Source organism: Rhinatrema bivittatum, chromosome 8 (genome assembly GCF_901001135.1).
Source record: "Rhinatrema bivittatum chromosome 8, aRhiBiv1.1, whole genome shotgun sequence".
Classification (NCBI taxonomy): domain Eukaryota; kingdom Metazoa; phylum Chordata; class Amphibia; order Gymnophiona; family Rhinatrematidae; genus Rhinatrema; species Rhinatrema bivittatum.
The window spans coordinates 126,383,621-126,406,273 of NC_042622.1; the positions used below are offsets into that span (position 1 = coordinate 126,383,621).

The window sequence follows — 22,653 nt, forward strand, 5'->3', positions numbered from 1 at the left end:
CCTCCCTTTGAATGTCACCTCTTTGCTCGGCTACCACAACCCTTGATCCATGTGTTATCAGGATCTTTGGTGCAAGAACTTCAAGGCCAGTTGTCCCACCTCTCTGAGGCCCTCAGCGCTGACCTTGACATAGCATAGACACTGCCTTGGATAGGGCCCTCAATGTGGGGAAAATAGCCCATGTGCAGAGTCAACAGATATGGTCCCATCTGCTAGGATATTGTGGAGTTACAGCTTCTCCAAACACCATCAGCAGGGAGGACCCCTTCAATAGTTACCAGTGATATTGATATTGCTAGCACTGATGTCAGTTCTGCCAACAGTGGGGGGGGGGGGGGGGGTTTGGCTGTGGTTATAATGCTGTTCCCCCTTTGAACAGATTATATCTCAAGGTAAGCATAGAGATATGGGTAGGGGCTTTAGTTCTAGAGTATGTACCTCAGCAAGTAATGCCAGGATTGTACTGAAGTGGACCACTTCAGGTGATTGTACTGATGATTTCAAGGTAGCAAAAGAGTGCACTAAGAGCCAGAAGAATTTAGAATGCATTGGGAGAAAATAGTAGAAAAAAAGGAGGTTGAAACCTCATCTAAAGTTTTGCCCCATTATGGAGACATATTTCCAAAGAGATCTAAACAGATTAGAGGCAGTTCAGAGAAAGACTACCAAAATGGTGCAGACTTTGCACCATAAATCATATGAAATGAGAGTATATATACCCTTCAAGAGAATGGGAGCCGAGGGATATAATAAATGCATTCAAATATCTCAAAGACATTAATCATGCACAAGGAACAAACAAGATTTGAATGAAATATAATACATTGTTTCTTAGTCCTCAAAAATCTGAGATTCTATGGGGTGAGACACCTGTTGATGAATATGACTCTTCTGGCTTTATGTTAGGATGGTCACCTGCGTCAATTAAAATCTTAGGTGATAATTTAAATTTAACAGGTTATTTTGAACACAGAATTATCTATGCATAGTCAATTACATAATCTGGCAGTTATGGCTAATCCCTAACTTGCACCCCTGTTTGATAACAGTAATCCAGGCCTTTATATTGAGACTGTTGGATTATTGCAATTTTCTTTTCATTGGGGTTTAAAAAAAGCCAATTGTTTGTGATCCAGAAGATGAAGTGAAGTTAGTTTATCTGTCACTGCTTTTCATACTTATTCCTTTCCTTTCTTAAATTTTGTCAATTTCCCTGCATGAAAAAAGATGGTCAAAGGGGAGATGTGTGCCATATGCATGAGAAAGTGCAAATTGAGTTTAATGTTATCTTTATGGCATAAAAGAAATTGTGTTTTTTTTCCACCTAGTTTAGATTGAATGTTAAGGCAATATAGCCGCAACAGAAGAGTATGTGATGCAATGTAACAGATTTCACATCTTCCCCCGATATGTTTTATCACTGTCTTCATTCAAGCTTGCATGGTTGTCAGTGCCTTGTGTAATAAGCCCCTGGGATGTCCTGATGTGCAAGGTCATATCTGAATAATTCAAGCAATATATGTGCCATTTCCAGCTTCTCCTGAAGCAGCATCAAAGTGAAGTGCTGAGCTATAGATTTTGCTAGTTGCACATGGCTATCTTGTTTATTCCTTGCTAAACATAAAAAAGGAATATGGTTTCCCAAGGCATATAGTCAGAGTAAGTATACGGAGATGCCTCAGACAAAGCATTCAACACCCTGGTATGTTGCTTTGTGATTAAGAGTTTAAGGCTCAGGAAGCTACAGGTCAGGGGGCTGCTTTCCATCTTGCAGTCCTAGGTCTGATGTGAAAAGTGAAGTATTTATGGAATAAAGGCCATAAGGAAAAGAGTGTAGAATATGAGAAAACAGAAGCACAGACTGGGGGGGGGGGGGGGGGGGGGGGGGGATTACAGAAGAAATAAAAGAGAAAAAACAAGGAGACATAACAAGAGATGCAATTAAAGACCAGGAAAAGGAGGCAGAAATATTCAGAAATAGTCCATTTGTTTTGTGCCACCAGTCTGATTAAAAGAACTTCCAAATTCACCTCAATGTTTTCTGTATATGTTACGGAGGGGTGTGGGTGGAGGGAAAGAAGAATATGATTCAGAGACAACCAACACAAGCCATAACATTTTTACAGACTGGGGTACTGAAGTACAGACATTAAGCTCCAGAAGGAAGTTCTCTTGAGCATAATGCAAGCATTAAGAAGAGGACTGGTGGTAAATGAAAAACTGAGATTGTACTAATATACCATGGCTTACATGTGAGGCATTGATAGCACAAATAGATTGAGGAAAGAGAAAATCAAATGACATCAATATATAATCAATATATACTGCATTAAGCAAGCAATATGTCATAAATGGCATTTGACAAGGCCAAGGAAGATCATATCCCCATACCCTGAGGCACAATGTGTTAACTGAGTGCCTTTTACCACCTGGGGAGCATAGTAAAATCTATTTTCCTGCATGCTCAGAAGGGGCTTATACCGCTTATTAAATAACATTTAATAGACATTTTTGGGGCAATTTTCACTAAGCTGCCTAGTGTAACTTTAGCAGATTTTCAAACATAAATTAGTTGGAGAGTTACCCTGCCTAATCCCTGCTATATCTGTGGCTGAGGTTAGGTGGGGGAAACTATGCACAAATATATTGAAATTACTTTTCTGGGGGACAACTACCTGCTGATTTTTGCCCCTATTTTATATTCCTTCCTAACTTATTTTAGCCCAGTCATTACAGTGACAGGCCTCAGCTAGATGCCATGCATTAGGACTGCTTCCAGATCCATGCAATCATGGGCTTTACATTTGACAACTAGGTGTCACTGTTGTGCAATGGCTGGGACTCCCCCTCCCAGAGGTTGTGAACAGAGTTTCTAAAGCATCTCCAGTACCAGTCATCCTAGGACAAAAAACCTGACTCAGGAACTGAATCCAGATGTTGTTAATGGCCATGCACAGCACTACCACTGAGCTACCAAGTCAGCCCAACATTTGCAAATTCTATACATGTATGTGGAGCCTCTGGGCAACATGGTATGTCCCAGAGAGAGGAAAACTTGTGTTTTAAGGTCCTGCTAGTATTGTCCAACAAAGAGAAGATGTTAGCATGCTCTAGAGCAGTAGTTCTCAACCAGTTTGTCGCGGCACACTAGTGTGTTGCGAAGCACCGGCAGGTGTGTCGCACACCTGCTGCTCTTCCCCCCCCCCCCCCCTCCCTACAGAGGCATTCACGGAGCGGGATGCCAGTGGCCAGTGGTTGCTGTTCCACCTTCACGGAGCGGAAGGATGGAGGGCTGCCATCTCCAAATTAAAAAAAAAAGAAACAAACAAACAAAAAAAATGGGTGGGTAAGAGTATGTAAAATTAACGGAGAGTTCACTGGCTATAGGCATTACCAATTATTAGGCTTATTCAATATTGTTGATAGTTAATGTGGCTTTCAATGCATACTTCACTTTCAATGCATATCCAGCATAGCTCTCTGCTTCAACGGCAAGGGAGAAGAAAAACTGATACTTCACGTATATCCAGCATAGCTCTCTGCTTCAACGGCAGGGGAGAAGAAAAACAACCAATAAGGGCTGAATAACATAGTCTAGGTAAACAAATAAGTATGGGTGTAGCTTGCTTATTGCGGCGGTTACTACCCCTAACTAATCAAGCTTGATATTTCACTTGGATGCAGCTCCATCACTGCTCTCTGCATTAATGGTGGGGGTGAAAGGGAAATAGAACCAAGGGTTGCTAAGAGCCAAGAGAAACAGATAAGTATGAAAGGAAAGAAGTGTGAAGCTTGCTGGGCAGACTGGATGGACCGATTGGTCTTCTTCTGCCGTCATTTCTATGTTTCTATGTTTCCCCCCTTTCACCTCAGCGAGACGAACACTGCTGCCATTCCTGCCCGGGCTATCAGCACATTCAGGCCCTGAGGGGAATGGAGGCAGTGTTTGTGGAAGCCGGCAACAGGAATGTGACCTTTTCTTCTTCCCGCCCCTGTGGCCTGGAAGAGGAAGTGATGTTTACCGGGCACGTGGGAAGAAGAAAAGGCCATACATGCATGCTGCTGCTGCAGAAATTGCATTCGATGCTGGCTAGCCACTTTGCCAGGGCCTGCAGGAGTATGGCGCCACTGTCCTCCCCACCCCGGCTACAAACTTCCTTTCTCTCGCCTGCATGACACCAGCAAGAAAATATAAAATTAATAATAATAATCAAACTGCAAAAAAAAAAAAAAAAAAAAAGGCTGGGGTGGGAAGAAAAGCATAGAATATTCTCAGCTAATTGCTCTGTGCCGCATTCGATCGCAGCACAAGCAAACAGCTGAGTGCTGCCTTCTTAGCGCTGTGAGGCTGAGGAGGTCACTCCTGCTGCAGTTTCCAACCTGTCAGGACTCTGCTTTTAATAGCAGCATACCGGCTACCTTGTGCTGTAACTGCTATGTGTGCTATGGGTGGGGGTGAGTGAGACCGAGAATGAGCCAGCATGTGTGTAAGTGTATGAGAGAATGTGTGTGTAAGTAAGAGAAATGTGTTAGAGCAAGAGACTGCTCAGGAAAGTCACTGGTGTGTGTGAGAGAGATTGGTCAGCGACGTGACTGGTGTGTTTTTGTGTGTGTGAGAGAGAGATTGGTCAGGGATATGACTGGTGTGTGTGTGTGTGTGTGTGTGAGAGAGAGAGAGAGATTGGTCAGGGACGTGTCTGGTGTGTGCGTGTGAGAAGGATTGGTCAGGCAGATGACTGGTGTGTGGGAGAGAGAGAAAGAGAGATTGGTCAGGCAGGTGACTGGTGTGTGTGTGTGTGTGTGTGTGTGTGTGTGAGAGAGATAGACTAGTCATGGGCCCTAAGGAAGAAGAGCATGAGGACAGAGCTTCAGCAGTCCTTGCTGCTTCTGGTATGTGCTATTGGCCTACAAGGGAAAAGAGTATGAGAGTTACTGGAGAGGGTAAGTAAAGGTGGCTTTTTAAGTTTATCTTTCTTGATTGACTGCCATTTTAATTATTAGGTATTATGTGATGTGTCTGCTGTTAGAAATATTTTATTGGTGTTTGGAGAATTTTTAATAATTTTGAAAATTTTTAATGATTGGATGTTCCATTTAACGGGTTTTTTTGAAACATTTATTATATTTTAGTTTTAGAATTATTTCATATTTCTTGGGGAATATATAACTAGAAATGTGGAGACAAAAACTGAACTGGAAACAGCAAGAAGCCAAACTCTGTATGCAGTAAAACAATGCAAAAACAAAAACATTAGCTTTATGGTCACTTTATTCTGTATTTGGTGAGGGTCTGTCTGTGTTCTGCGTGTGTGACCCAGCTAAGGGTGTTGTGCGAGCTTGTAGTTTTTTGGTAGGGATCTATAGCAGCTTGGCTTGTTCTGTTTTCCTAATAGGTGTTTTCCTAATAATTGGTGTTTAGGGCCTAGTGTAATTTTTGCAGTGCTGCCTTTTCATAAATAGGGTTGTTACTGTTTGAGTTCCATAATGCAGGTGTAACTATGCACATTAGTTTGTATACATTATTTCAGATCCTGGAAGTCTGATAGGTGCTATATTTTTGTTTTGCACAGAATGCAGCGTAGCTTTTTTGGGTTTCCATTCCAGTTTCTGTTTCCATATTTGTAATTTGTGGTCTTTCTGTACTTGGTGAAGCTTGATTCTATGTGTGTGACTGAGGTAAAGTATTTTACTAGCATGTACGCATTTGTATCAATATTATTTGTTGTGTTTTCTCAATAGTAGGAGAGAGTGCTTATGTTACTGTTATTGAGATGTCACCAGAAATATCTTTTTTGTATGGTAAATAGAATGGGGAATGTCCTAATTCTGCTCTGCACCCATTGTTGGGGGGGGGGGGGGGCGAGTGGGTTCCTATGGAATGCAGAGTGTTTGTTTACATTTAGCCTGGTGATTATCACATGTTCAGTGTGTCATGCATGTGAGAACCATCTGTCAGGTTTGTCCAGACAGAAAAAAGGTTGAGAACTACTGCTCTAGAGGGAGTGTATTCAGAGTGTTCTGAAAGGGGATCAGTGAAGGAGAAAGTGTGCAGGGAAGCAGCATGCTGCAGGAGCTAAGCAGGTCTAGCAGAGAGGAAAATGACCACGCCTGGTGAAATTGTAGCTCACAGGATGAGTATGAATCCCAGCAGTAGAATATTCCCCACTTCAGTGAGACAGAATTCAAGAGTGGAAGTATGTAATGTATATAAATGTAACTTGGGGACTGGAGTGATCCATGGAGGGCATCCCCTAAGAAGAGGGATTTGGAGATCTGTAAACTTCAAAAAGGTAGGGAGAAGCACGCATTAACAAGTCCTAATCATTGTTTATGAGAACGTGATCTGGACATGGGATTATAGTAAAATCTGAACTTTGCTTGTTGAAACTGCACATTTGAACCCAAAAGCTCTACACGGCCTCTTGTGAACTTGTCTTCACTCAATTGTTCTTGTGGAGCATCTTGTAAATACTTTTTCCTGTAAATAAAAGTCAGACCTACTTTGGAATCATACTTTTGGAGAGTCTGCAATTATTCCAGATCCTTAATTATCATCATTCAGTGCTGCTTCAGAAAAGTGCACTATATCATCTGATCAACCACATAAGAACCCTTAAACCATCAGGATTTATTACCTCTGAGTAAAATATAACTACATTGTGAAAAAAGTGGCTCTGTTAGCTGCTTTGCACATTACAATTTTTAAACCCTTTGATCTAGCCGGATAGCAAATACATTCTGGCAGAATGATCTAATGGTGAACAAAACTGTCCTGTGCTTATACGGCAGTTGTTACTACACTGCTATGTGCTCTAACATGTCTGCTTACACTCTTCAATCTATGAGTGTCACTTTATAAACCATGAGGGGATCTGTAAACATTTTTATTCTGAAGCATGAGAAAATTGAATACAGCGAAATATACAAGGCGCCACAGACTACCTATTTATGTATTTATTTATGGGTGACTTATAAGGAATCCCATTATGCTGCTGTGTATTTTGAGGACTTGATTCAGACATTTCTGCAAACTTGAGGGGTAACTTGCTCCAGATATACTAAGTTTTTTCCTATTTTTTGTCTATGAGGAAAAGCTTGGCACATTTGGCCTTTAGTGCCAAAAGGTATAAGGAAGACTGTACATCTGGTTTATCTGTGATACTGTTCACTTGTAGATTATATGGTTTCCATTTCTCTTCCCACAAAATCCCTGGCCAGAAAAATCTGCTTCCGTCTGTGACCTATAGAAGACAAACATTATGCATCATTACGGTATACTATTTACCCGCTGATAAAATAACAGCAGATTACAGTAAATGATATGTTGAATCTACTTGGTAAATGCTATGAAATGTGGTTAAACAAATTAGTATGTGGACATGGAAATGGGGTTATCTATGTGGCAGTGACTTGGCGTGCAATTCTATTTTAGAGAGCAATTCATCAAGCCTTTTGCCCAGGGAAATTGGATGTCTAAATATTATCCTCCCTCAATCTGTCTAATGGTCTTCCCTGGCGCGTGTACTTTTAATTAGACTGCAATGAGTTGTTCCGAGAGGTGTGTAGGCTGGGGAATGAAAACAATGTGCATGGATTGCAATTTCAAATCTATGCATTATTTTTCAGTGAAATTTCACCCACACAAAAAGCTGGTGCAAAATCTGTAGGTCCTTTGTACTCCTGGACAGTTTTCTAATGAAAAATATGGGTGTATTTTTGCTAAGGTACTAGGTCAAATTTTCACTTTGAATTTGCCCCCCCCCCCCCCCCCCCCTAGTGTTGTTTGTGCATTTGTATAATGTTCAGGTGTATGTTGCAGAGAGTTATCTGTCATATACAGGCTTGCTACAGTCAATTCTCCGTATGAAAATGTTTGAGACATAAGAACGTAAGAAATTGCCATGCTGGGTCAGACCAAGGGTCCATCAAGCCCAGCATCCTGTTTCCAACAGAGGCCAAACCAGGCCACAAGAACCTGGCAATTACCCAAACACCTAGAAGATCCCATGCTACTGATGCACTGATGCAATTAATAGCAGTGGCTATTCCCTAAGTAAATTTGATTAATAGCAGTTAATGGACTTCTCTTCCAAGAACTTATCCAAACCTTTTTTGAACCCAGCTACACTAACTGCACTAACCACATCCTCTGGCAACAAATTCCAGAGATTTATTGTGCGTTGAGTGAAAAATAATTTTCTCCGATTAGTCTTAAATGTGCTACTTGCTAACTTCATGGAATGCCCCCTAGTCCTTCTATTATTCGAAAGTGTAAATAACCGAGTCACATCTACTCGTTCAAGACCTCTCATGATCTTAAAGACCTCTATTATATCTCCCCTCAGCCGTCTCTTCTCCAAGCTGAAAAGCCCTAACCTCTTCAGCCTTTCCTCATAGGGGAGCTGTTCCATCCCCTTTATCATTTTGGTTGCCCTTCTCTGTACCTTCTCCATTGCAACTATATCTTTTTTGAGATACGACGACCAGAATTGTACACAGTATTCAAGGTGTGGTCTCACCATGGAGCGATATAGAGACATTATGACATTTTCCGTTTTATTAACCATTCCCTTCCTAATAATTCCTAACATTCTATTTGCTTTTTTGACTGCTGCAGCACACTGAGCCGACGATTTCAATGTATTATCTACTATGACGCCTAGATCTCTTTCTTGGGTGGTAGCTCCTAATATGGAACCTAACATCGTGTAACTACACAATCCCATGTCCTCTCCTAAATGTTAAAATTGCTCCGATGTTCACAGGTGACACTCCCCACCCCCCGCAATCTTCAGCTCAATCAATATTCAATATGTGGCTGCTACCAGACCCTCTCACCCCCTACAGTCTTAAATTACAGTGGCTCACTGTCCCTCTAAAAATCTCTGCTGTTTCAGCCCTGGAAGCATAAAATATTTGTAGTGTATGCTTCCAGCGCAGCTTGGGAAGAAAAATCTGTGTTGGAGCATGCTGAGAGTGAATAAGTTCATACCCTGCTCCTGGGTATTTCTTTTTTTTTTTAATTTAATCTTTATTAATTTTTCACAAATGACTTACATCATGAAAACAGGAAAATATGTAATTCAACATGGAAAAAGAAAATAGTAGAAATTAAATACCATTATTTCTGTTACATATTCCATAATCGGGGGAGCCTCAAGTAAACATTATTATATAATAAAATAATAAAGTAATTCTTAATTCTATTTAGTTAAACAGAATAAGAAACAATATATAAGGAGAAGGAAGGTATACATTTTTTTTTTTACTGGACATCTTCCCTTAATATTTCAGCTTGACTTTTATCCGACAAAAAAGTTTCTAAGTGTGAAGGATCCACAAATCCAAACCTCTTCCCTCTATAATTAACAAGACATAAACACAGAATTTTTAAGAAAAATGTTGCACCAATTGCAAGTACTCAAGCTTTTAATGACAAGAAATACTTTCTTCTAGCCTGTGTGGCCCTAGCCACATCTGGAAATATTTGCAACTTATACCCACAAAATAACATATCCTTAGATCTGAAGAACTTCTTGAACAAATTCTCCTTATCTTGTTCAGCTATAAAAGCTATAAAGAGAGTGGCCCTATTATTAATAATATCAATCGACTCCTCAAGAAAAGTCGATGCACCCAAAGTAGATGGGACCTCTCCATTTTCATTCTGCCCTCCAGTACCTCTGGGAGGCTTTTTTTTGAGGTAATATATTTTTGAAATTTTTGGAATTTCCTCATCTTGATATAATAACATCTCTTTCAAGAATTTTTTAAACATCCCCCAAGGAGATAAAAGCCGAGTAATTGGAAAATTTAAGATTCTCATGTTCTTAGATCGTAACAAATTTTCTATGTGCTCAATTTCCTTATGCATCATAATACTATTATGTATAAATACATTCTCCGAGTTCTGAATTAACTGGATCTTATTTGTCAAAACTGATATATCCTTCTCATGTTTATCCACTTTTTTTTACCTGATCATCAATTAAACTCCTATTAACATTAACAGCAGTCAACAGTGATTCATTCATTTTAATGACATTGTTATCAAGCTTTAGTATCATTCTACCAAGATCAGCCATAGTAACATTGTCTGGTACAACCACCGGACTAATATTACTTTCTAAGTGAGCTGGGGATTTTAATTGCACTTCACTTATACCTAAAGAAGTAACATTCTCAGTCCAAGTGGGCACAGTTTATAATTTTACATCTGTACCTCCCTGAACTGCTCCTTCCAGTTCACTTGTTGTTCCCGGAGATGTTAACACCGTTGGCTGTGGTGGGGGAGTATGTCCGTCGCCAGGACTAAGGGAGATTAAAGACATACCTCCCAAGCTGTCCTCTTTAGGCGTTTCCAACACCCTTAGAATGTGTTGGTCCATAGGGCCAGTGCGCTGTTGCTGCATAGGGGAGGAGGTAGTTATTATTTTCGCCTTCTGTTTCTTGCCCATGAAATATGGTTTAAAGACTTCAACCGGCCTCCAGCCTTCACCGGTCTAAGCCGGTCCAAGCCGCGCGCCCCTTCGGCGTGTGCGGCTTAGGCGACACGCCGGTGGCAGCAAGGCACCGCCCTTCTGCTGTTCTTGTAGTCGGTGGGGATGTCCTCAGCTGACGTCACTCAGCTGCGTCCCTGGCTTGTCTGCACAGAGTCACTTACTCGGGTTTGCCGGAATGAAAGGTACAGGGAGAACAAACCAACTCCTTTCTTCTCTCGGTTCTTTCTCTCGGCGTTACCGGGTGGCACACAAGGAGGGCGAATCCCTCCTCCCTTCTCCTTTACTCACTCCCTGATAGACACCGCCCTTCCGCTGTTCTTGTAGTCGGTGGGGACGTCCTCAGCTGACGTCACTCAGCTGCGTCCCTGGCTTGTCTGCACAGAGTCACTAACTCGGGTTTGCCGGAATGAAAGGTACAGGGAGAACAAACCAACTCCTCCCTTCTCTCAGTTCTTTCTCTCGGCGTTGCCGGGTGGCACACAAGGAGGGTGAATTCCTCCTCCATTCTCCTTCGCTCACTCCCTGATAGACACCGCTCTTCCGCTGTTCTTGTAGTCGGTGGGGACGTCCTCAGCTGACGTCACTCAGCTGCGTCCCTGGCTTGTCTGCACAGAGTCACTAACTCGGGTTTGCCAGAATGAAAGGTACAGGGAGAACAAACCAACTCCTCCCTTCTCTCAGTTCTTTCTCTCGGCGTTACCGGGTGGCACACAAGGAGAGCGAATCCCTCTCCCCTTCTCCTTCGCTTATTCCCCCTGCTCCTGGGTATTTCTAATTATATTGTAATGATCCACACTATATTAAAACTGGAAATTCACTATAATGGCTTTACTGTGTGGCATATCATAGGATGTCACTCTGGCATCAGGTGAATGTGAATAATGTCTATTTGTCTATATCACATGTAATTGTATTACTGTTTACATAAACGTTGATCTGTCTTGAATGTCTGTAACTGGGATGTAAAGGAATGCGTTTGTAAATCATATGTGTACAATCTGGTATGCAAACATGTCTGTGTGCATTTATACTATATGTATCCATCACCTAGTGTGCTTTCATTATCTACAGATTTTATCCTCACCTAAAGAGAGACTCATGAAATCATTTGTCTTCCTTAAAATTTCAGATGGTTTTTCCTTTCTTTTTGAAGACTGGGCTGGGGTGGGAGAGCAGATATTTTATTGCAAAATCTGGAGGCAGTTTGGCAGCTCTGTCTGTCTTTGGTCAGTTAGTGCCCCTTGCAGAATGCATCTTAGCACTGAGGTGAGCTGGAGGCCTGCTGGACTTTGTCAAAACTGAGATGCTTAAATTGCTGTGCCAGGCTCCAAAAGAATAAATATAAAACGCTTCCCATTAGAACTGAAAGGATTATTTGGGATTTGCATGAATCCTGTTTGATAAGTGCCATACCTATGACTTGCTGTGGGAAAACCCCATAGGGAATTGAGGCTGGTTAACTGGTTATTGCTGGATCCATTTGTTTTTTTGCTCCGACCTCTTCAGATACCAGCACATTTGCAGTTCATGTGTGAAAGTTTGTAATCCAAAGGAATTCCTGAAATGCCATTCACAAGCCAGGTACATGACAGAATTTTGTCACATGCATGTAATCACATTTAGATTTGAGAACACATATTCTAGCCCTTTCTCTAGGTCTGAATGAGTAGGGTCTTTAGTGTGGAATGTAGCTTCAGGTCTATGGAGGTGCCGACTGTGGTTGTGTGCTTTGGAGGTAGGAAGAAAACACGATTTGAGATTATATGGAACAGGCGGGGTTAGTCCTCATTTCTCAGCTCCTGTTTGAAAGCATTCTTGGAGTTTCCCAATATTGTATAAATATGGGCTTTTATTTGTAAACAACCTGGGGAGGGCAATTTTCAAAAGGATTTCTTTGGATAAAAACTGTTTTACCTGTGTAAATTGGCTGTATGAAACTCAGCAACCCTATACGTGGGTAAAAGTACATGCTTAGTTCTGCAGCCCATATACTTTTACCACATTGTAATAGAGCTGTTCCTGGGGTGGGGTTAGGTCCAGAGAGAAAGCTATGTGCATAATTTTTTATTTTCAAAATGATGATAATAACTTTCAAACAATTTTGCGCAGCCCTATATACATGCATATAAGACCACGCGAAGTTCTATTACAGTATTTTATAACCTGTTATATCAGGTACGCGCAGGTTATAAAATACGTATATGTCAACCCCCCAATGTACACGCATATGTTTGTTCACACGCGAATACCTGCAATACATAGAAAGCGCATATTTTTCCTATCTATTTTATAAACATATGCACATATACTTTACACGGGAAGAAACAGAGCTTGCACATTTAAATCCCTGATTTATACATGAAAGTCAGTATATTTGAAAGTATGTGCATGTCATTGAAATCACTAGTTTGCCAATACCTCCACTAGTTCATACATTCCTTCACCAGGACATCATGACCCTCCTAGATCTTCAAACTCTCCCCAGTTCATCCAGACTTCCCACCCAACCAACAGTAGACAAAAGACGAGTCTGATATCAGTTATGCAAGATAAGTAGCAGGTGTAAAACTGCATGAATAAATTGCCTAATGCACTCACATAAAACTCTTATAAAATAGCAACTTATATGCTTGACCCACCCAGGAATGCCCCTAGAGTGCCCCTTTTTTGTGCAGGTAAATAAGCAAATGTTGCTTACCTGTAACAGGTGTTCTCACAGGACAGCAGGATGTTAGTCCTCACATATGGGTGACATCACAGGATGGAGCCCAATCACGGAACACTTATTTATTTATTTTATTTAAAAGTGTTTGTATACCGTCTTTACAAACAGTGTTTAATCAAAACGGTTTACATAACTAAATAAAACTTTTGTTAAAGTTTCTAGAACTTTGACTGGCACCTACTAGGCATGCCCAGCATGGCACTAAACCTGCAGCCAGCAGGGGTCCCCCTTCAGTCTTGTTTAAAGCTACAGGAAGTGCCGAAAAATAAAATAAGAAAACGTAACGAACCAAACACCGCAGGGCGGTGGGCGGGTTTCGTGAGGACTAACATCCTGCTGTCCTGTGAGAACACCTCTTACAGGTAAGCAACGTTTACTTTTTCACAGGACAAGCAGGATGGTAGTCCTCACATATGGGTGAGTACTGAGCTGAGGATGTCCGAGAAATGCACCAAATGTACCCAAGATGTGCAATAGGCACAAGGACTGGGGTGGAATTTGGTAGAAGGCATCCTGAACCCTAACGGGCAGGCGGACAGGTGTTGGTACGTCAAGTTGTAAAAAGGTTGCGCAAGACAGATTGGCCGAAGATGGAATCTTGTCTTCCGGCCTTGTCTAAGCAATAATGGGCTGTAAAAGTATGGAGAGAACTCCAAGTAACAGCCCTGCAAGTGTCAGGAAGCAGCACCGAGCGTAGGTGTGCTACTGAAGTTGCTACGGCCCTCACAGAGTGTACTTTAACACGGTCTTGAAGTGGAATGCCTGCTTGCTGATAGCAAAAGGATATGCAGTCCACTAACCAGGAGGAGAGATTATGCTTACCCACAGGCTGCCCCAATTTGGTGGAATGGAAAGAGACAATTGAGTGCTTTTCCTGTGGGCAGCTGTACGGTCTAGATAGAATGCTAGAGCACATTTACAATCAAGGGTATGCAGAGCCTGTTCTCCTGGATTGGAGTGAGGTCTGGGAAAGAAGTTAGGTAGTATAATGGATTGATTAATGTGAAACCCCGATACTACCTTAGGTAAGAATTTAGGGTGAGTGCGGAGTACTGCCCGGTCTTGCAGAAGTTTAGTGAACGGCGGATAGGTAACTAGGGCCTGCAACTCACTAACTCTGCAAGCAGATGTTATTGCCAAAAGGAATATCACTTTCCATGTGAGAAAGTGAAGATCACAGGATTGGAGAGGCTCAAATGGTGGTTTCACGAGCCAACCTAAGACCAGATTAAGGTCCCAAGAAGGGGCCGGAGGACGCAGTGGAGGCTTGAGGTGAAGCAAGCCTTTCAGAAAACGTGTTACAAGGGGTTGTACTGAAATAGGAACGTCTCCGACACCTTTATGGAAGGCGGCTTCTGCACTGACATGCATTCTAATGGAGAAAGTTTTTAGACCTGACTCTGACAAGTGCCATAGATAGTCTAGAAACTTCGAGATGGAACAGGTAAAGGGATCAAGGGATTGAGAAGAACACCATGACTCAAACCTGTTCCATTTCTATAGGTAAGACTTTCTCATGGAAGGCTTCCGTGAAGCAATCAGGACATGGGAAACTGGCTCCGAAAGGTTAAGTGGCTGAAGAATTAACCTTTCAACATCCAGGTCATCAGGGACAAAGCTTGAAGATTGGGGTGGCGTAGGCACCCGTCGTTCTGAGGGATCAGAAGCGGGTCCTTTCCCAAGGGAATGTGCCTGCGAATGGAGAGATCCTGAAGTATTGGATACCACACATGGCGAGGCCAATGAGGTGCTATCAGGATCATGTATTCCTTGTCCTGACGTAACTTCATGAGAGTCTTTGAGAGAAGTGGAAGTGGAGGGAATGCATATAGGAGACCAGTTGCCCATGAAAGGGAGAATGCATCTCTTGGCTGAGAGTGTTAGCTGCGAATGAGAGAGCAAAAGTTCTCTACTTTGCGGTTTTGAGGTGACGCAAAGAGGTCTATGTGAGGATGACCCCAACGTTGGAATATTGAGTTCACTACTGTGGGGTTGAGGGATCACTCGTGCGAATGGAAAGCGCGACTTAGGTTGTCCGCCAACACATTGTCCACTCCCGGCAAATAGGTGGCCCTGAGGTACATCGAGTGGGAGAGTGCCTCCGCCCATATCTGTGCAGCTTCCTGACAACAGTAGGTAGGATCCCATCCCTCCCTGTTTGTTGATGTACCACATGGCCACCTGGTTGTCCATCTGAATCAGGATGACCTGATTGGAAAGGTGATCCCGAAACACCCTGAGAACATATCTGATTGCTCACAGCTCCAGGAAATTGATTTGGTGTTTGGCTTCCTCTGGAGACCAAGTTCCTTATGTTTGCAAATTGGCAACATGGGCTCCCCAGCCGAGGTTGGAAGCATCGGTGGTGAGAATTATTTGAGGGTCTGGAGCCTGGAAGGGCAGGCCTTGGAGGAGATTGATCTGATTTTTTGGGGATTAGAAAGTACCGGGAATAGAATCCTAGGCCTTGTTGGGAGTAGGGCACTGGTTCTATTGCTCTGGACTGGAGGAGGAGGAGGGAGACCTCCTGCTCCAAGAGTAGTGAGTGGTCGGATGTTCTCCACATCGGTAGAGGTGCAGAGTCCGGTGGAATGGAGAGAAAGTTCAGGTGATAACCTTGAGAGATTATGGCAAGGATCCACTCGTCTGAGGTGATTGTGTGCCACCTGTTGTTGAAATGGCACAATCGACCTCCACTGGTATCCGAGGCAGTGGAAACTGGATGCTGCTCTCTATGCAGGAGTCAAAAGCCGGAAGCAGGGCCCGTTGAGGAGCTGCTTGTGGCTTTTGTTTACGAGGTTGATGAGACTGGGCCTTTTGGAAAGGTCTCGTGGAACGAGTTCTAGACGGTGGTGGATAGGATTTCTTTGGAAGGAAGAATGACTTTTTAGTATCCTTCCTGAATGGCTGTTTGGAGGAATACTCAGAGGGCATCAGAGAGAGCTGGCGAAGGGTCTCATGATGCTCCTTGAGATCCGCCACCATCCACTGAATCTGTTCGCCAAACAGATTGTCTCCTATGCAGGGCAGATCAGATAATCTGTCTTGTACCTCAGGGCGCAAGTCAGAAGATTTAAGCCAGACCTACCTCCTTGTTGAAATAGCAGTTGCAGACACCCTGGAAGTGGTGTCAAAGATATCATAAGAGGATCTTATTTCATGCTTCCCTGCCTCAAACCCCTTGTGTACCAGGGTTTGAAACTGTTCCTGGAATTGCTGAGGCAGGGACTCTGCAAAGTCCTGTATCTGCTTGAATAAGACCCTGTTGTACTGGGTCATATACAGCTGGTAAGAGGCGATCCGAGAGATGAGCATTGATCCCTGGAAGACACGCTGGCCAATGGCATCCAGGAATTTCTGTTCCTTACCTGGGGGAAAGGAAGAGTGGGGGTTTGATCTTTTTGCCCTTTTTTGGGCAGATTCTACAACCACAGATTGATGATCCAGCTGAGGTTTCTGGAATCCTGGGGCTGACTGGACCAAATAAGTGGTATCAGCTTTTCTGTTGACTGGAGCAACAGAACCAGGGTGTTTCCAGTTCTTTTTGAGGAGATCCAAAAGAACCTGGTGAATAAGGATGGAGGTTATTTCCTTGGAAGCATCCAGGAATTGTAACAGCTCCATCATTTGATGTCTGTCATCTTGTTCAGTCTGCAATTGGAAGGGAACCAGTTCAGACATTTCCTTCACAAAATTTATAAAGGATAGGTCCTCTGGAGAAGAATGCTTTCTGCTTTCAGTAGGAGAAGGTGGCGATGGCAAGTCATCGGTGTCTTGGGAAGAATCGTCAGTCCAGGTGTCATAGGGATCAGCACCTGCCCCTCTAGGAACCTGAGAAGGACGGGACAATGGTATTCTTGAAGGTCCTGGTCTAGGCCCCAAAGGCATCGAGGGAAGTGCTCGAGGCACCGATGAAGGCATCGAGGGCACCAGTGCAGGCATTGAGGGCATCGATGGATGGATCGGTGGCGCTGATGGGCGCATCAGCATCAATGGTTGAGGCATCGGCAGGACACCCGATGGCAGAATGCGGAACGGTGTTTCTCCTCCCGATGACAGAGTAAGCGGGGAAGTCACCGGAGCCATCGGTGACCCAGGATCCATCAGTGGAAAAGTGGCTATAAGCGCTTCCATCTTCGAGAGCAGCGGTGCCAATGCTGCTGGAATGGGATCGATGGTCGGTTCCACGACCGGCACTGATTTCGGCGCCGGGGGACCTTGGAGTCTGTGCATCGCCTTATCGATGGCCTTCTGAACCATCTGGTCCAGTTCTTCACGGAGACCTGGAGCAAGTAGCCCCGACTCCGGAAGGGAAGAAGGAGGCAGAGGCATAGCCGGAGGGACCACCGTTAAAGGTGGAGTCGCGGCTCCCAATACCCGTCCGGGTGAGGGTTGCCTCGGTGACCCGGTCGCAGAAAAGGTCGGTGCCTTTTCTGGACGGGGTTTCTTCAATGGCGGCTCGGACGATGGTGAGGTCGATGACTTTCCTTCATCGATGGTCCGATACTTCCGGTGTCGATGCTGATATTTCTCTCTACGATCCCCTCGGTCCTGAAGGGGGTAGAGGTAGTCGAAGGCCGAGAAGTCGTCGACACCGAGCGGTCATCAGCCGGTGGCCGATACTGGCGCGAAGTGGACGGTGCCAGTTCAGACGACGTTGATGCAATAGACGACGTCGGGGTTTGAGAACGGAAGAGAAATTCCATCTTCTCCATTCTGGCATTGTGACCTTTAGGTGTCATTAAGGCACATTTGGTACAGGTCAAGACATCATACTCGCACCCAAGACAATTACACAGACTTTATGCGGGTCTGTTATGGACATGGTGCGAGTATAGTCCTGGCACCGACTGAACCCCGACGCCATGGCCTTTGAAAAATTTAGCTGCGGTACAGTTGATGGCCAGTAGGCCGTGAGGGCCAAACTCGACGGGAATCGACCGAAAATGGGTAAAAACTTACTGGAGTACCGCGGGGTCAAAAATTTGAAGGAGGGACTCCTGTGGGGTATGAAAGTTTTTAGTAATTCCGTGAGCAAAATTCCTGTCAGGAATCTCTGTGGAGGTCCTTAACCTGCGTGGCTACTGCTGCACAGAAAAAAGAAGACTGAAGGGGGACCCCTGCTGGCTGCAGGTTTAGTGCCATGCTGGGCATGCCCAGTAGGTGCCAGTCAAAGTTCTAGAAACTTTGACAAAAGTGTTCTGTGATTGGGCTCCATCCTGGGATGTCAGCCATATGTAGGACTACCATCCTGCTTGTCCTGTGAGAATGCGAGAAACTGAAAAAAACACATGTACGTTTGATGTTTAGAAAATACATCTACGTGAATACAAGCTACTTATATATGCTAATTTTATACTTGTAACTCCTTTGAAAATGTACTCCTATGCATGTAGTTTTGTCTGAAAAAGTATGCTCACAAAAAGCAGGTGCCAATCTCTGCAGGTACTTTCTCTGAGGTAATTATCAAAATAAAAGTAGAAAAGACTTTGCAACTACATGGAAATTGAAAATTTCCCCACCAAATATCAATGATATTATTTAGGTTGTTTGCATCCAAAACTACTCAAACTGCAGCTACAGTGGCTGTCTTTAGTTTAGCTATTGTATCATTGTCAAACCAACACGGGATGCCAAGCTGGCATGTAAGGGGGTAACTAAGGGAGATGGAGTAGGAAGGCTAGCCAGAGACTCAAAACTATTTTTCTTTCACACAGAATGGAGGGGGCCCCAACCCAGCTGGGGAGATTTTGGTTATAGTCATAGGTGTTGGAGTGCAGTAGGCCACCTGGGCCCTAGACCCACCAAAGTTTAGCAGTTCCATCCTGGAAATAGTTCATGAGGCATCATGTAGCTCTGCTGGGTGCTAGGGGCCTGAGGCTGGAGGGTGCTTGGCATCCCAAGCAGGGGGAAGGAGGTTCAAGGGTAGCTTTGGAGGATTTGAGACTGGCTGATTGGGGTTGAGATTAGATTCTGGCTGGCTTGCTGAGGTGGGCTAGTAAGCAGGGCTAAGGGGATGGTTAACTAGGGGAACTAGCTTGCAGGCTGAAGGGTTTCAGGCTAGTTGCCTCATAGGAAGGAAATTGTTGGGGACAGGATGAGCTGGGGTGCAAAGGCTAGTTGGTTGGGGATGAATGACTGATGAAGAGCAGACTTGTAAGTTGGTGGGCACAGGATAATATATAGAGGGAGTGGAAATGGATTAGGACCAAAGTAGGGGATAGGGAGTAGTGATGTGCAAAGCCCGAACATTTCGGTTCAGGCTTCATTTTCGGCCCGCCGCAGGAAATATCATATTTCCCGCTGTTCGGGCCTTTGAAATTCGGGGGGACCCAAATATCAGGTTAGGGCGCACTAATGGGGTTAGTGTGCACTAACCTGAAAATTAATTTTTCCTGAAATTTCGGGAAAAATTAATTTGGGATTTGTTGTCCCCGAAACAGGACGAATGCACATCCCTAAAAGGGAGACCCTTCTCCCTTCATCTAATCATGATATATTCCTTGAACCCAGAAATCACTCTCCCTTCCTTTTCCCTCATCTCAGAATTTCCTCCCCACTCCCTCATCCTTATCTGTCCCCATCTTCTCTTGCCTCTCTCCTTTCTTTCCCCCTTGGTCCTCTTCACCTCTCCTCCCTTTCTTCTGTCATCCAGGTCCTCTCATCCTCTTCTCTTTTGCAGGGGTTGGGGGGAAAGAAAGAGGGGGTGCAGATAAGCTGTTGAGCATGGGGAAAGAGAACATAAGACCATAAGAAATTGCCATACTGGTTCAGACCAACAGTGGCTAATCCAGGCTACAAATACCTGGCAAGTACCCAAACACGAAGTAGATCCCATGTTACTGATACCAGTAATAGCATTAGCAGTGGCTATTCCCTAAGTCATCTTGATTAATAGCAGTAAATGGACTTCTCTTCCAAGAACTTATCCAAATCTTTTTTAAACCCAGCTACATTAACTGCATTAACCATAACCTATGGCAACAAATTCCAGAGCCTAACTGCGTTGAGTGAAAAAGAATTTTCTCTGATTAGTTTTAAATGTGCTACTTGCTAACTTCATGGAGTGCCGCCAGTCCTTCTATTATCTGAAAGAGCAAATAACCAATTAACATTTACCTGTTCTAGACCTCTCATGATTTTAAAGACCTCAGCTGTTTCTTTTCCAAGCTGAACAGCCCACACCTATTTAGCCTTTTCTCATAGGAGAGCTGTTCTATTCCCTGTTAAATTTTGGTTGCCCTTATCTGTACCTTCTCCATCGCAACTATATCGTTTTTGAGATGCAGCAATTAGAATTGTGTTATGGTTAAGTGGTGTTTGGGTGGATCCTTGGGTACTGTGGCAGATGATCACGCCCACAGGGAGGAGCCTCATGAGGAGCCAAAGTACTGGGCTAGACTCAGGACGCACAAACACAGTTAGTTCTTTATTATACAGCTTGAAGAGTACCACCAGAGGTGGCGGTAGTGAGGCAGTCTGGTAGTTGCAGTCTCAGGAACCTCAGCAGAGGGAGCCCTTCTCATCCCATTGGTATAGGGAGATTCCGAAGCAGGTCTCCCAGGAAGGTAGTACTGTGGATGAGATAGACTGAGAGTTAGAGTACTCACTAGGTGTTTGCTGTAGGTAAGCAATTCCACCAGGTTAAAGAAGATAGAGCAGGGACTGAGGCAGGGAGAGCAGGCCCTTGAGGAGCGAGTACCTGTTCCCTGTAAGGCACCTGAAATAAAGCAGAGGGCCCCCGAGGAGCGGGTACCCAGGTTAGCAGTTACCCCGAAGGGCAGAGAGAGCTTCCAGCGGCAGCACGGAAGCGGCAGAGTAGCATAGACTGGAACGGATTTGAGTCCTTGCTAACTCAACGAGCTAGCAAATTAGAATAGGTTATATACTTGGATGGCATGATATCAGCAAGGGGGAACGCCCCCAAGGTTCACGCCAAGGTTGGAGTAAAGATGTGGGTGATGCGTGCGCACCCTAGTAGGTACCTGGGAGGAGCATGGTGGGAGGCTGCACCATAGCCGTTCCGGGGATGCCGGAGAGGTCGGCTTGTAGATGCGGTGGTAACCATCTTTCCTAGGTAAGCGGGAGGAGCCTTGAACAAGGTGAGGCAAACGGGGCGAAGCCGTCTAACACTGACGGACGCAACAAATTGTACACAGTACTCAAGGTATGGTCTCACTAAGGAGATATGCAGAGGCATTATGATATTTTCCATTTTATTTACCATTCCCTTCCTAATAATTCCTAGCATTCTGTTTGCTTTTTTGTCTGCCACAGCACACTGAGCCGACAATTTTAATGTATTATCCACTATGGCGCCTAGAACCTTTTCCTAGGTGGTAGCTCCTATTATGGAACCTAACAGCGTGCAACTACAGCTTGGGTTAATTTTCCCTATATGATTCACCTTGCACTTGTTCACATTAAATTTCATCTGCCATTTGGATGCCCAATCTTCAGTCTCGCAAGTTCCTCTGGCAATTTATCATAATCGGTTTTGGGCCGATATAGTAAAAACGTGTTCGCCCGATCTCCCGGCGCGCGCACAGGCCACTCTCCTGTGCGCGCGATACAGTAACTTAATTTAAATTAGGCCCGGCAGTAAAAAGAAGCGCTAGGGACACTAGCGCGTCCCTAGCGCCTCTTTTTTTACGGAAGCAACGGCTGTCAGCGGGTTTGACAGCCGACGCTCAATTTTGCCAGCGTCGGTTCTCGAGCCCGCTGACAGCCACGGGCTCGGAAACCGGACGCTGGCAAAATTGAGTATCCGGTTTCCGACCTGACAGCCGCGGGCCCATTTTAAATTTATTTTTTTTTAAATTTGTACTTTTTTAAACTTTTGGGACCTCCGACTTAATATCGCCATGATATTAAGTCGGAGGGTGCACAGAAAAGCAGTTTTTACTGCTTTTCTGTGCACTTTCCCGGTGCCGGCAGAAATTAGCGCCTACCTTTGGGTAGGCGCTAGTTTCTGAAAGCAAAATGTGCGGCTTGGCTGCACATTTTGCTTACTGAATCGCGCGGGAATACCTAATAGTGCCATCAACATGCATTTGCATGTTGCGGGCGCTATTAGGTTCGTGGGGGGGGGGGGGGGGGGGGGTTGGTCGTGCGTTTTGGACGCGCTATTACCCCTTACTGAATAAGGGGTAAAGCTAGCACGTCCAAAATGCGCATCCAAATGCCGGCTAACAGTGCGCTCCATCGGAGCGCACTGTACTGTATCGGCCCGACAGTGATTTAACTAATCTGAACAATTTTGTATTATCTGCAAATTTGATTACCTCACTCTTCGTATTTCATTACGGATCATTTATAAATATATTGAGAAACACTGGCCCAAGTACAGATCCCTGAGGCACTCCACTGTTTACCCTTTTCCACTGAGAAAGTTGACCATTTAGTTCTACTCTCTGTTTCCTGTCT

The 22,653-nt window shown here is 44.2% G+C and overlaps 1 protein-coding gene across 3 annotated transcripts in view; it reads left to right on the forward strand.

Moving 5' to 3' along the window:
• ASTN2 (astrotactin 2) overlaps nt 1-22,653 on the forward strand; it is a 1,130,819-nt gene that overhangs the window by 1,060,305 nt on the left and 47,861 nt on the right. The window lies entirely within an intron of this gene.